We start from the raw sequence: 14,611 nt of genomic DNA, 5'->3' as shown, positions 1-14,611 counted from the left end.
TTATCTCATCATACATTTCATCAATTTCTTCATCATCTGCAGAGCTAGTTGGCATATAAACTTGTACTACTGTAGTAGGCATGGGCTTCATGTCTATCTTAGCCACAATAATGCGTTCACTATGCTGTTTGTAGTAGCTTACCCGTATTCCTATTTTTTTATTCATTATTAAACCTACTCCTCCATTACCCCTATTTGATTTTTTATTTATAACCTTGTATTCACCTGACCAAAAGTCTTGTTCCTCATGCCACCGAACTTCACTAATTCCCACTATATCTAACTTTAACCTATCCATTTCCCTTTTTAAATTTTCTAATCTACCTGCCCGGTTAAAGGATGTGACATTCCATGCTCTGATCTGTAGATCACCAGTTTTCTTTTTCCTGATAACGACGTCCTCTTGAGTAGTCCCCGCCCGGAGATCCGAATGAGGGACTATTTTACCTCCGGAATATTTTACCCAAGAGGGCGCCATCATCATTTATCCATAAAGTAAAGCTGCATGCCCTCGGGAAAAATTACGGCTGTAGTTTCCCCTTGCTTTCAGCCGTTCGCAGTACCAGCACAGCAAGGCTGTTTTGGTTAATGTTGCAAGGCCAGGTCAGTCAATCATCCAGACTGTTGCCCCTGCAACTACTGAAAAGGCTGCTGCCCCTCTTCAGGAACCACACGTTTGTCTGGCCTCTCAACAGATACCCCTCCATTGTGGTTGCACCTACGGTACGGCCATCTGTATCGCTGAGGCATGCAAGTCTCCCCACCAACGGCAAGGTCCATGGTTCATGGGGAAGACCACCAACTCTGGAAGCTTTCTGGCAGTCTACAACTTAACAGTTATCTTTGCAGTAAGTAGTAATCTATCTTTTCATACATTGTTGATATTCCTACCTGAAGTTTCCATTCTCAGGTGTTTATATTGAAAGAACCTCAGCTGGAAGTTAGATGTTACGCATCTCCGTAAATGTATAAACTCTGCAGTTTTGTGTTGCATATAGTATCAAATTTTGGTGGTGAAAATGTCAAAAAGTTCACTTACTTTTCCTATTTTTGCACACTGCCTTATGGCATTATGACATCCACTCTAGAATCCCTTGTAAAGAACTCTTTAAAACAGTTGGGCGTACTGATACCAACATCACATAAATTTACTTCCTCATGAATTTTGCTGTCAACAAACAATCACAGTTTAAAAACAACAGTAACACCCCTAAATGGAATACTAGAAGGAGAAATGATTTTTCACTATCCATAGTGTGTAGTATGGCACAGAAAGAAAGGAGGGTTTCAGCCTTAATACTCTCAACCACCTGCTCAAATAATCAAATTAACTTCTGAAATCAAATCATATCTGCTTTCCAACTCCTTCTACTCATGTATAAAACACCTGATACATGGAAAAATACTGAATGTATGGAAAAAAACATAAGAAATTATGAAAATGGACAGCATGTTGCCATATTTTTCTTCTGAGAAGATATACTATAATTTTAAACTGTGTTGTTCCATATTGTAATGAAAGGTCACAGTTATGATCCATACAACATGCAAATAACTAACTGACTATATCTGTTGCCTTCATTTTAAATTATATTCAATTGGGCCCCACGGAATTTTCCACACAGTATTTCATTTAGTGCATGATCTTTAATGTCTATTTCTGGCACTAACAGGTCAATTTTCTCATTTGAAATTGTATAAAAGGAAGCATTCTAAGGTTTAGACTTATTATGTTTGCTGTGAACAGTTACAGTCATAGATCTTGGAAAAACTGTTATCAGAAGCTATACAAGTACTGAAAAACCACTTAAAATTGAATAATAGATATATTTATAGAAGCATATAAATCGTGAAAAGCCTCACTTATTGCATTAATTTTAAATGATTAGATAGAGAATTTTGTTTCAATTGGACTTCTCATTAATTGTGGAATAATTTATAATCTGGATAATTTGTAGAAAAAGTAGCTCATGAGGCATGTTTTCAATTTTATTTTCTAATAGTTAGGATTCCCAGTTTCTTCTATTGTTTTAGAGGGAAGTCTCTTAAATACATTTGCACTTTAATATATAACTCCATTCTGAATGTTACACAAGAAGACAAAGTTTACATCAAAACTATTTTTGTTTCTTGTAGCATGACTACGTAGATCAATGATCAGCTGAAACTGAATTTTGTTGTCCTCAATAAAAACTATTAAGAGGTAAATGTGTTTAGAAATAAGTGTAAGAAATTCAAGATCCTTAAAAATATTTCTGCAAGCTGTACTTTACGCAATATTATTACTGCTTGTTTCTGTTGAATATACAGAAGATTATTACATGAGACAATAAGGAGTAAATATATGTTACATAGCCTAACACTCTTGTATTTAGATTGCCACAATGAGAGATGTGTTGGAGGGCTTCTTCATTGATTTATCTATGTGTCAGCTTCACTGCAACTTACCAAATTGGAATCCAAGGACTTTTATGCAGTTGTTTTCATTTAGTGTGAGACAATTTACGTCTATTTCTGATGCTAACAGATCCTTTTCACTTGTTTGAGACTGGTTAAACTGTTGGCTGTGAAACTCTTGTAGGCCTATTCAGCTATCATCTGAGCTGTATGTCGTGGTTCTTGAACAATACTTAAGATTCACTGGCAGACCATTTTATTTATTTATTTAGCATCTGTGTCATACAAATGATATTGGACTTGTCATACATAGAAATTAACAATGTAGAATATACAAAATAAAATTGTCTACAATTGGAATTGTTATACACAGAAATTAAAATATAGAATGTACAAAATGAAATTGTCTATAATAAATGAAAGCAAATTTACAGTTTCTTTCCACATAAATGGTTTATTTTAGTTTAAGAACAAGAGTGGGCCTAGCACCAATTCTTTTGTGTACCCATATGTTATATTGTCCCTTTCTGAAGTTAGTTTGATGCCCGTGACACAGTGTATCAATGCAATATACTGAATAGTAATTAAGTTTGGAAAAATTAGTACATACACTGAGCAACCAATCAAATTTTGGAAAAAAACACTGACTAGCCACTAGAGCAAGTGAATTGCCTTTATTCAAAATTTGTGTGAACAGAAATATGAGAGAAAGGGAACTGGTAACCAGTGGTCATATTCAGAACCATAATGAAGGGAGGGGGTGTTTCAATAGGTCCCGCCAAGGGTACAGTTTAGTCAGTTTCTGTTAATTAATGACTGGAGTGGGATATAATGGTGAAAGAAGCTAGTAAGAAAGGTGGAGAAGAAACATAATTTACTTGCCTCTCTAGCTAGGTATTTCAATTAGTATGATCTGCTGTGTAAATAAAAAAGAATTCAAAGTAAATCTTCTGTGGCTGATTAATAACATGTTGGTCATTGTACCTCTACACAGCTAATCTCTGTTTGTCCAACAACAAGTTAGATCCTCATGCAAACAGAAGTATACTCAGTCACTTGTCATCAGTTGCATTGCTCATGAATGTGTGTGAATTGTTACCTAGTGCGAATGAAACTATGACAAAGCACTGAGACTCTTAAGCTTCTTTGCTAATTGCTCTGATGAATGTTTAACCTATGAAATTTTTACATCAGATTTTACGGGTCAGCCAATTTCATTGGGTCTGCTAGCCATGCCCATATGGATGTGTCATTCATATATGCACATCTGAGTGAAACGCAGTGAGATTGGCCGTGCTGTTGCATTGTAAATGTACTGATGGTTAGTGGGTCTTTCATCATCACTGTGCCACTGTAGCACTGAAGATATTTGTAGCAATTCCAGTGATGGCAAAATCTTGGGAATGCCTTTTCAGCAATTTAAAGGTGATAACAAACTACTTAATGTCAAGTATGGGTGAAAGTAGGTGTTCAGATTTGGCCATCTTGTTAATAGAATATGACAGCTGCTAAACTTGATATCAATGAAATAACCAATGGGTTTGCAGTGCTCAAACTGGGAAATCCAAAGTAATAAAAACACAATTCCTGGAAAGGGATAGGTTATCAACAGTTTAGAAGAAGCAAATACATACAATTTTCAGTATTGTTGTAAACAAAAGGATATAGGTATTGTTTTACTTTCATTTTTAAAGAGTTTATACAATTTGTAATTTATTTACTACAATGATAAAATTAACTTATTATGTGCAGTATTTTTCATAACTATAATTTATTTGAGTAATTTTTTAATAATGATTAATTTTTTTATCTATTTATAAAATTATAAAATGTTCTGTCTCAGAATACAAAAAAATCCAGAAAAGGAATTTTAAAGGAAGGAAGGAGAGAGGCACAATGTTGGCAGCTCTGCTAGGATCACAGGATCACCTTGGTATGGCTCTGGACATATTAGTCCATGAAGATTCCATTGGTAGAACTTTGGACATGGTGGGCAAAGCCTAGCATGGTCTTCTTGGAGCTGTGGCCAATGGCGCATGAGAATGACGAATCAGAAGAAAAAAAAAAATTATTTACAGCCTACAATCACTGTTAGGTATTCTACAATTACAGAGCACTAAGGGCTGGTATCCAGAACTGTGCCAAAATGAAATCAAGGCCACAGAATATACGTGGTCTGAGACTGAGCTAACATCAGCTGAAACAAAATGTACAAAATTAACCAGCTGAGTAAAATGAGCTAAATGAGAAGTTTAACATTTATGGAGTATTCTGTCAGTACTTGGAGGAACTTAGACACACTAAAAACTGAAATATGCAGTACTAATGTTCACTCTCATGATATTCATTTCTGTAAGTGCCTACTCCACTTCCCCCATGATTTTCTGATCATAATTTCACTTCAAAGAATGGTTCAAACGGCTCTGAGCACTATGGGACTTCTGAGGTCATCAGTGCCCTAGAACTTAGAACTACTTAAACCTAACTAACCTAAGGACATAACACACATCCATGCCCAAGGCAGGATTCGAGCCTGCGACCGTAGCGGCCGCGCGGTTCCAGACTGTAGCACCTAGAACCACTCGGCCACTCCGGCCGGCAATTTCAGTTCCACCCTCCATGTTGCTAACCACCAAATCCTCCTTGATTGAAGTTCTGTCTCTCATTTTTGCATTAAAATACCAGCACCATCTAAACAGGCCTTGAAGGCCCATTCTTTATATAGAAGGATCTCGTGGTAGATTTCCATTAAAAAGAAGTGCCTTGAGGCCAGCTAACAGACATGCTCTCATGATTTATAATAAATTATAAAATGAATATTATTGTGGATCATCAGTACTGTGTCTTTCAGTTCTTAAATGAGAAGAAATCAAATCAGTTTCTTTATAGCCTCAGACCTGCAGGAGTCACATAAGCAGTCCTGCCATCAACACAACTGCCAAATATAAGGAGATGCCATCCTTGTTTGATTCCATAGGGCAGTGGGGGTAGACTGCTTTCTAAAGTTGGCAGACATGAAAAATATACCAAACAATCGTGAGAGCATTTTTGTTAGGTGGCCTCAAGGCACTTTTTTTTAATGGAAATCTACCAGGAGATTCCTCTCTATAAAGGGTATTTCAGCCATGTCATGGCATAAAGAAATACAAGGCTTTTGAAATGGATTGTCTGCCATCTTAGTTACCTCAAAAGTTAAACCTCTAAAGTAAGTTGATAACTGTACAAAACACCATAAGGTAGTTCCCCAGTTTGTCACGAGCATACTGATATGGATAGCCAAATTTTAATCATTTTGTCTCCCATGAAAAAATGAGGGACAGAATTTCAATCAAGGAGAATTTGGTGATTAGTAACATGGAAGGCAGAATTAAAATTATAACCATGGAGATCATGGGGGGAAGTGATACATCAAGTTACATAAATGAATTTCAGGAAAGTGGAAACAGAGCGGATTTTCATTGCAGTGAGAGGAATAGGGATGGGAACAGAGAATTCAAAAATAGGAGATCGTGGAAAGAAATACATTCTCTCAAGGCAAAAAAATAATGTACGATGAAGAAATTATCGAAACTAGATGGAAATCAGTAGGTTGATGTACATGAACAGAAAACAAATGATCACAATTTCAGAAAATTTGGATAATTTATTCAAGAGTAACAGCTTCTGAAATGTAATCATTTGTTTGCTTGTACATGTACATCATATCTAAAAATTTCCACCACACTCAGATAGTTCCTTCATGGTGTGTGGTTCTTTTATCTTAGTGTGTAACACACAACATGATATCAGAAGATCTGGCAATGGGGGAAATGTTCAGGGAAACTGATGGTTTAGGGTGAAAAATAGGAACCAAAATCAGGCTGTCTATTACAGAAAAAGGTTTCAGGAAAAGAGAACATCCCAATCTCATGGGCAAAAAAATAGAGTAGCAAACCAGATGAGTAGCTTACATTCAGACAGAAAATTTTGGGAAAAAAATTATTACTAACATGGTTAATTATGATGAAGAAACAGATGGGATGATTTATCATGAAGTTACAGCAGTGGCAGACAGTAATTTAAAAAGTAGTGATGAATATAGTTGAAGAAGTCAGTATTCTCATAGGAAGATCCCTGACAAATAAGAAAAAGTACGAGTAGAACATAAGACATGAAATTTTAAAGATAGCTGGAGTAACTGTAATGACAATAACAGTAAAATCAGAGCTAATTTATGAGACATTTGTGAGATATGCATCCAGACTGGTGTGGGAAGAAATGAAAGATATGTTAGATAATGGAGGTAATCTGACATTGAAAATGTTGAGGAGGTCCTAAGGTTGGAAGGTAGGAGACGAGGTACTGGCAGAGGTAAAGCTGTGAGTACCGGGCGTGAGTCGTGCTTCAGTAGCTCAGTTTGTAGAGCACTTGCCCGCGAAAGGTAAAGGTCCCGAGTTCGAGTCTCGGTTGGGTACACAGTTTTAATCTGCCAGGAAGTTTCATATCAGCACACACTCCGCTGCAGAGTGAAAATCTCATTCTGGAAACATCCCCCAGGCTGTGGCTAAGCCATGTCTCCGCAATATCCTTTCTTTCAGGAGTGCTAGTTCTGCAAGGTTCGCAGGAGAGCTTCTGTAAAGTTTGGAAGGTAGGAGACGAGGTACTGGCAGAGGTAAAGCTGTGAGTACTGGGCGTGAGTCATGCTTTGGTAGCTCAGTTGGTAGAGCACTTGCCCGCGAAAGGCAAAGGTCCCGAGTTCGAGTCTCGGTCGGGCACACAGTTTTAATCTGCCAGGAAGTTTCACATCAGCGCACACTCCACTGCAGAGTGAAAATCTCATTCAGGTCCTAAATAACTTACAACACATTTCCACTGGATTCTCATATTGTGAAATATTGTGTGACAAGAAACCTTCCAAACTTATAATTGAGTTGATAGAATGTCCTGCTAGCAAAAGACTTACTGCTCAGATGGACTTTGTAGCCTTAGACATTTATGGGCTATTACCAAAATCAAGAGGAGGTTCGAGTTAAATTTTTGTTATTGTTGATCTATTCTTTAAATTCACAAAATTGTATCCTCTTAAGAAAGCAACTAATAAAACATTATTTCAAAACTCATAAGGGATTTTTTCCAAATGTAGGTGTTCCAAAAGCAATTTCTTCTGACAGTTGGACCCAATTCACTTCAAAAACTTGGAAAAACTTTTATTGAGGGGGAAGAAGTAAATTATATATCAATTTCAGCATATCAGCCTTCAAGCAATCCTGCAGAGAGATATATGAGGGAAATTTGAAGTTATGCAGAATCTATTGCAATAAATCTCATTCAAATTGGACAGAGTATGTCTTATAACTATCATATGATTTCTGTACAAGTTGTAAATATCCTTTTGCTCCATATATTTTACTCCTGCTACCTTCAGACTTTCAAAGAGCGTATTCCAGACAGCACTGTCATCAACATTCTCTATGTTTACAAATTCTATACATATGTGTTTGCCTCTCCTTAACCTATCTTGTGAGAGAATTTGTGGGCTCAACATTGCCTTGTGTGTTCTTACATGTCTCTGGAATCCAAAATAAGCTTCTCTGAAATCAGCTTCTACCATTCTTCTGTAAATAATTCATGTTAATATTTTGCAGTGTGATTTATTAAACTTATAGTTCAGTAATATTCCCACCTGTCAGCAACTGCTTACTTTGGAATTGAAATTATTACATTCTTTTCAAAGTCTGAGGGTATTTTACCTGTCCCATACATTTTATTTATTTATTTATTATCTTTTTTTGCATATAGTCACCAACTGATGACTTTTGCAAACATCATAGCATTTTTATACAATTTTTGTACAAACAGTAGGAATATGCAATTCATATGTACAAAAAGCCACTTATGGTTGATGCACTTGGCAATATATGCTACAGAACTTCATAATGCAACATACAGTTGTTACATAGTACAGGTATTTGCATTTACAGCATGTTGTTACAAAAATAGTACATATTACAATCACCACAGAATAGTACATCATATAGATAGAAGAGTTAGGCCTACATTTAAGAGTAGCTACATTTTAATATCAGTATTCATTCAGTGAGTACAAACATTTGAGCTTGAAGAATGGTTTTAATTCCCTTTTGAATACTTTACCTCTGTCGCAGCTTGTAGCACTTGGCAGTTTGTTAAACCATATCTGGCCATTAATCCAAGGACTATGATCTGTTGTCTTTAGTTTAGTTCTCTTTCTGAAGAAGCAATCTTTTTGTCTTGTGTTATGGATATGTACATCAGAGCACTTAGTTTCATTATTTTTATGGTCCACAGAGAATGTTATTGATTTGTACAGATACAAGGAATATACATACTGTCAGATATTTATGTTGTGCAAAGGTTTCCCTATATGAATCTCTGTATCCCGGTCGATGCATGTCCTGATTCCTTTTCTGCAGTGTTAGGATTCTGTTCATGTGACCATCAGCAGCACATCCCCACACCTCTATTCCATAATTAATATATGCAAATACTATCCCATAATGAGCCATTTTTAATGTTTTTCCAGAGACTAATTTTGATAGTTTGCTAATTAAATGCAGTGAATTGCTAATTTTATTGCATACAAAATTGGTATGGTCTACTCATCTAAGATTTTCATATATGTATATCCCCAAAAATTTATATTTGTCAGTGTCTACTTTTTTGATGCCACTTATATTATCAATACAGGTTTGGTATGAATTACCAAGTTTAAATGGTAATAGCTGGGATTTGCTAATATTGACTTTTAGACCTTGATCATGGAAGTAAGTAGTTATTTGACTTAAACCATCAGCTGCAGCCAATGTCAAGTCATTAGTTTGTTTGCAAAAGAACAAAATTGAGGTATCACCTTCATAACTTACTAATTTGAAGTACAGAGGTGCCTCTAAATCATTAATGTAGACCATGAAAAGGAAAGGGCCCAATATGGAGCCCTGAGGTACACCTTGTTTTACTGTTTCATAGCTGGATTGGAAATGTTTGATCTGATCATTAATTTCAAAACTAAGTGTTGTACACTGCTTACGATTGGTTAGATAATTGATCAGTAGTTGTATGAATGTGTCATTTATATTGTAAGTTTCTAGTTTGCTTGCTGAGTCAAATGCTTTAGTAAGGTCTAGAAATATCCCTTATGTCTGCATTCCCTCATCCAGGGCATCATACACCTTGTGGAGAAATTTGGTAATTGCCATAATGGTACTGTGATGCTTTCTGAAGCCATGCTGTGTTTCTGCTAGTCTTATTCTTTGAGAAATAATCAATAAGTTGTGTCAACATAACAGTTATGCACACCAGATGGAATAGTAATGTTCTGACTGGCTCTTCCAGGTGTAACTGAACTAAAACCTTACAGACAGGTGATAAATGTTGCAGACTAATATGTGTATGTGCTTTATGGTAATACTGAAGCAAAATCTTTTTCTGTGGTTAATTTTTATTTCCCTCAGAGGGACATACACTTTTTGTATGTCCTGTGCATGGCAAGAATAAGGTCCCCTAGCAATGTAGCGTTTTCTTCAGTTTTTCATTTCTGTTGGAATGTACCTTGCCTAGTCATCCTCTTACTTTACTTTCATTCATACACTTCATTTTAGGGGGTCTGCTGTTTCAACATCCAGATACATTGGCAAATTTCAACAATTTTAACCTTATATGTGAATGTAGACTATCCCAGCTGATGAAATCTTATTTGGTTCCCATTCAGGTGGCTATGAAGAAATTCTGTGATGTTTTGATGAGTGTCAGTCACTCTCATAAAAAAGTAAAGGAATTCCAATGCAGCCACCTGGATGGAATGGAAGCTCAAAAGGATTTCATCAATTTCAACCTTATTTGCAGACAGCAGTCTGAAATGTTTCTTCATTTCAGGGTTTCTGCAGTTTTCATTCAAGTTTATCTCCTTCAGGTAACAACATTCTTTGTATGTCATGTGTGTACAAGCGTAAGGACCCATAGCTATTTATCATTTTCTTGTGATTTTCATTTTCTAATGCTACATTCCTTGCATATTAGTTCTATTACTTTCCTGTCAATTGTGTTCTTCATTTCAAGATTTATCCACTTCTTAATCAACTATATTTCTTATTATGAGTGTTCTACATTGTACAGTCAAGTTTAAATTTCAATACAATGCTCTCTCCATGGCTATACTTTTTATTCAATACAATATTATCAGTGCAATACTATGTTTATATCTTGATTCAGTGTCATCTCATATATGCCTGGTATACATCTCAATCTAAATCTTCATCTGCATCTATATCTGTACTCTGCAAACCACTGTGAGGTGCGTGGCAGAGGATATGTCCTATTGTACTAGTTATTTGGGTTTCTTCCTGTTCCATTCACATGTGGATCACAGGAAGAATGATTGAATGCCTCTGTGCATGTAGTTATTATTGCAATCTTATCTTCATGATCCCTATGTGAGTGACATGTAGGGGGTTGTAGTGTATCCCTAGAGTAATTGTTTAAAGCTGGTTCTTGAAACTTTGTTAATAGACTTTCTCAGTATAGTTTACATCTGTCTTCAAGAGTTTGCCAGTTCAATTCCTTTGGTATCTCTGTGACTCTTTCCCATGGATTAAACAAACCTGTTACCATTTGTGCTGCCCTTCTCTGTACATGTTCAATATCCCATGTTAGTCCTATCTGGTACGGGTCCCCCCACACTTGGGCAATATTCTAGAACCAGTCATATGAGTGCTTTGTAAGCAATTTCTTTTGTAGACCAATTGCACTTCCCTAGTATTCTACCAATAAACTGAAATAAGTCTGCCACCTGCTTTACCCACAACTGAACCTATGTGGTAATTCTATTTTGTACCCCTACAAAGTCTTAACCCAGGTATTGTATGAGTTGGGTGATACCGACAGTGACTCAGTGATATTACAGCCATAGGATACTACATCTTTTTGCTTTGTGAAGTGCAAATGCTGTGACATCTGCACAAGACACAGCCATGGCAAAAACACCATAGGCGCAAAGACATGAGCTGGTGCCAGTCCCATAGAGACTCTCCACTTGTGCGAGTTCCACCGATTTCCAGCCCAGTACAATCCACCAATGATTGGACGACAACAGACAGAAGCCTTCTCGGAAGGTAGAAGAGCAGCTCTCGCCTACTTGGTTATAGATCATTGTCCAGGGCTAACTTAGGCAGGGAACATCATCTAGTGAACTCTTAGAAGTGCACAAACAGTTGTTGTAAATTGCACTTGCTATGTACTGTGAAGTTTACCTACGATTATTTGCACCTAACCATTGAGGGTCGTTTTTGTGTTCTATTACATGCAGTGTTGCAGACCTCACTATGCAACAAGTCACAAAGATAAGTAAACACTTTTACCTCATTTGCCTGAGTGTTACTTTTTTATTGGATTGTTGTAGAACCTTTATTCTCCTGTGCTCTTACTTGGCCCTGGTGCATAGATGTGTAATAGTGGCAGGGAGAGATTGTCTTAAAGGTGAACTGCGCCAGAAGTCATCTCTCAGACTCACAAACTTGGCCTCCACAGCAGTAGCAACAAGGCCTTTTCAGAACTGGTGACAAGGGTTTACAAAACAAAATTTTACATCTCTGATCATTTAAAGCAAGCACACTTCCCTGGGGCATACCCCAAGTTACTTCACCATTTGACGATGACTCTCCATCCAAAATAACATGCTGTGTCCTCCCTACCAAAAAGTCTTCAATCCAGTCACAAGTTTCACTTGATACCCTGTATGATTGTAAAAGCATAGGAGTAGTACTGAGTCAAATGCTTTTCAGAAATCAAAAAATACTGCGTCTACCTGACTGTCTTGATCCTAAGTTTTCCATATGTCATGAAAAAAGTGTGAATTGTGTTTCATGTGACCAATGTTTCTGGAATCCATACTGGTTGGCACTGAGGTGGTACTTCTGTTCAAGACAACTCATTATGTTTGATCTCAGAATTTGTTCTAAGAGTCTACAACAGATCGAGGTCAAGGATATTGCATGGCAGTTTTGTGGACCACTTCTGCTACCCTTCTTGTAGAAACTTGTGGTGTATTAAGTAGATACTGTATTATTACAGGATATACTTAAATTATTTGAAGTCTCTCTTTCTTTGTATCTTTTTTACTTTGTGGTAATATCCATGTTGTGATAAAGAAATATACTTAACGATGGTTGGTGCGAAGGACTGATTTAGATTGAGATTTCTGGGAGAGAAATGTTATAGAAGAAATTTGTAATACTGAAACTGGACATTACTTCCTTATATGTACAACACATAATCTGTTAATGTAAGATAGATGATTTCTTAGTAGTTTGTTCATTCTGTGTTATGGATTAAACACAAATACAACAAAGAACAGGGAACATTCTTCATACTGGAATTTTGTACCAAATTGTTTATACTCACAAATTCTTACACTTTCTTGACTGCTGCATGAATGCTCGTGCAGAATCTTATGCATAATTCATGCTGCAATTTATGTTACGTTTTACCAAATATGTAAAAACTGAAGTCAAATGCGATGTAAATATATTTCTATTCATTATATCTAAAAACAAAGATGATGTGATTTACCAAATGAAAGCGCTGGCAGGTCGATAGACACACAACCAAACACAAACATACACACAAAATTCAAGCTTTCGCAACCAACGGTTGCTTCATCAGGAAAGAGGGAAAGAGAGGGAAAGATGAAAGGATGTGGGTTTTAAGGGAGAGGGTAAGGAGTCATGCCAGTCCCGGGAGCGGAAAGACTTACCTTACGGACTTTCTGCTCCTGCAAGTGAACACTACCTCCTCCCCAATGCCCTTTTGACTCACTGCCAACCATCCTCCCAAAATCCCAAAATCCCAAACTCCTTGTTTGATTCATGTTCATTGACGTCATCTTCATAATCTGAACCCAGAGCCAAGGCACCCTATTCTCATTCCTGGACATTGACTCCCACCTCTCTGATGTTTTGGTCCATACTTAACAGCTGTCATCCTTGAAACACACACACAAACACACACACACACACACACACACACACACACATACACACACACACAAAACAAAACAAAAAAAACAACAACAAAAAAACCTGCTCCCATATAGTCTGGCCACACATACATGGCATACCTGCAGCGATGAGATTCCCTTTCCCACTATTATGAAGGTCTCACTAAGGCCTTCACAGACTGCCATTAACCCCCCCCCCCTCCCACACACACACACACACACACACACACACAAACCTAATCCTTCCAGTGTCCCCAAAATCCAGCTGTGAAGGAACAGCCATGACATCACCCAGTTTAGTATCACCCTTTTCCCATTTTATTTCCCTTGTAGAACAAATGTTTATGTGCAACCGTACAAGTGATTTATATAGCTCAAAGACTGATTGTGACTACAAGAGACAGATTATCTCTGACTCGTGATACAAAAACTCTGTGAGTATAATGTGGTACATTATGTGTACAGTGGGCTTCTTACTTCTGATTTAGAATTACAGAGAGCAGGATCGCAGTGCAATTGTAATTAGTGGCATTGTTGTAAGCTGCCATTTTGAATACCAAATGTAATTTGATGTATTACGACAACCGATGTGTGTGCGAATCTTGTCGGACTTACGATGAATTTCTTAGCAAAATACTGGTTACATGGAACTCAATAAAGTTTGTGCCAAGAAGTATTTTACCCTGAACAATTCTCATTCAAGGAAGGGACATTAAGAAAGTAATTCAAAAATATATTAGTAAATGTCATTACTGGGATGATCTGTTACCACAACAGGATATACTGAGAATATTAAATGCTAGATAACCGGTCAGTGTCAGAAATCTTCTAATTAATGTGTCAAACAAAAATTTGGAGGAATTTTTATCTATATTAGATTCAGTCAACCTGATTCAAGAAGACTTGAAGCCCACATCAGGATCGAATAATGCATATAATAATCGAACACTCATGTCTGGTAAGTGGCTGTGGAAGTGGTAGTAATGCACAAGGAAACAACCAAATGGATAAAGCAAATGCAAGCAATGCACCAAATCATAATCCAAACAATCGGAAGAACAACAGTGGAAACGGAAATGGTAGTGGCTTCTGACTGGCCACAGGCAAATTTAATAGAGCCAATCGGAGAGACAATCCAGTCCAACCCAATAACCAGAAATTGTCAACTCGTCAGTTTTCAATCAATAACTTTCCACAACAGAAACA

This window comes from Schistocerca piceifrons, chromosome 5 (assembly GCF_021461385.2).
Source record: "Schistocerca piceifrons isolate TAMUIC-IGC-003096 chromosome 5, iqSchPice1.1, whole genome shotgun sequence".
Taxonomy (NCBI): Eukaryota; Metazoa; Arthropoda; class Insecta; order Orthoptera; family Acrididae; genus Schistocerca; species Schistocerca piceifrons.
The sequence above is the reverse complement of the archived record's forward strand: the minus strand, read 5'-3'. Positions refer to the sequence as shown.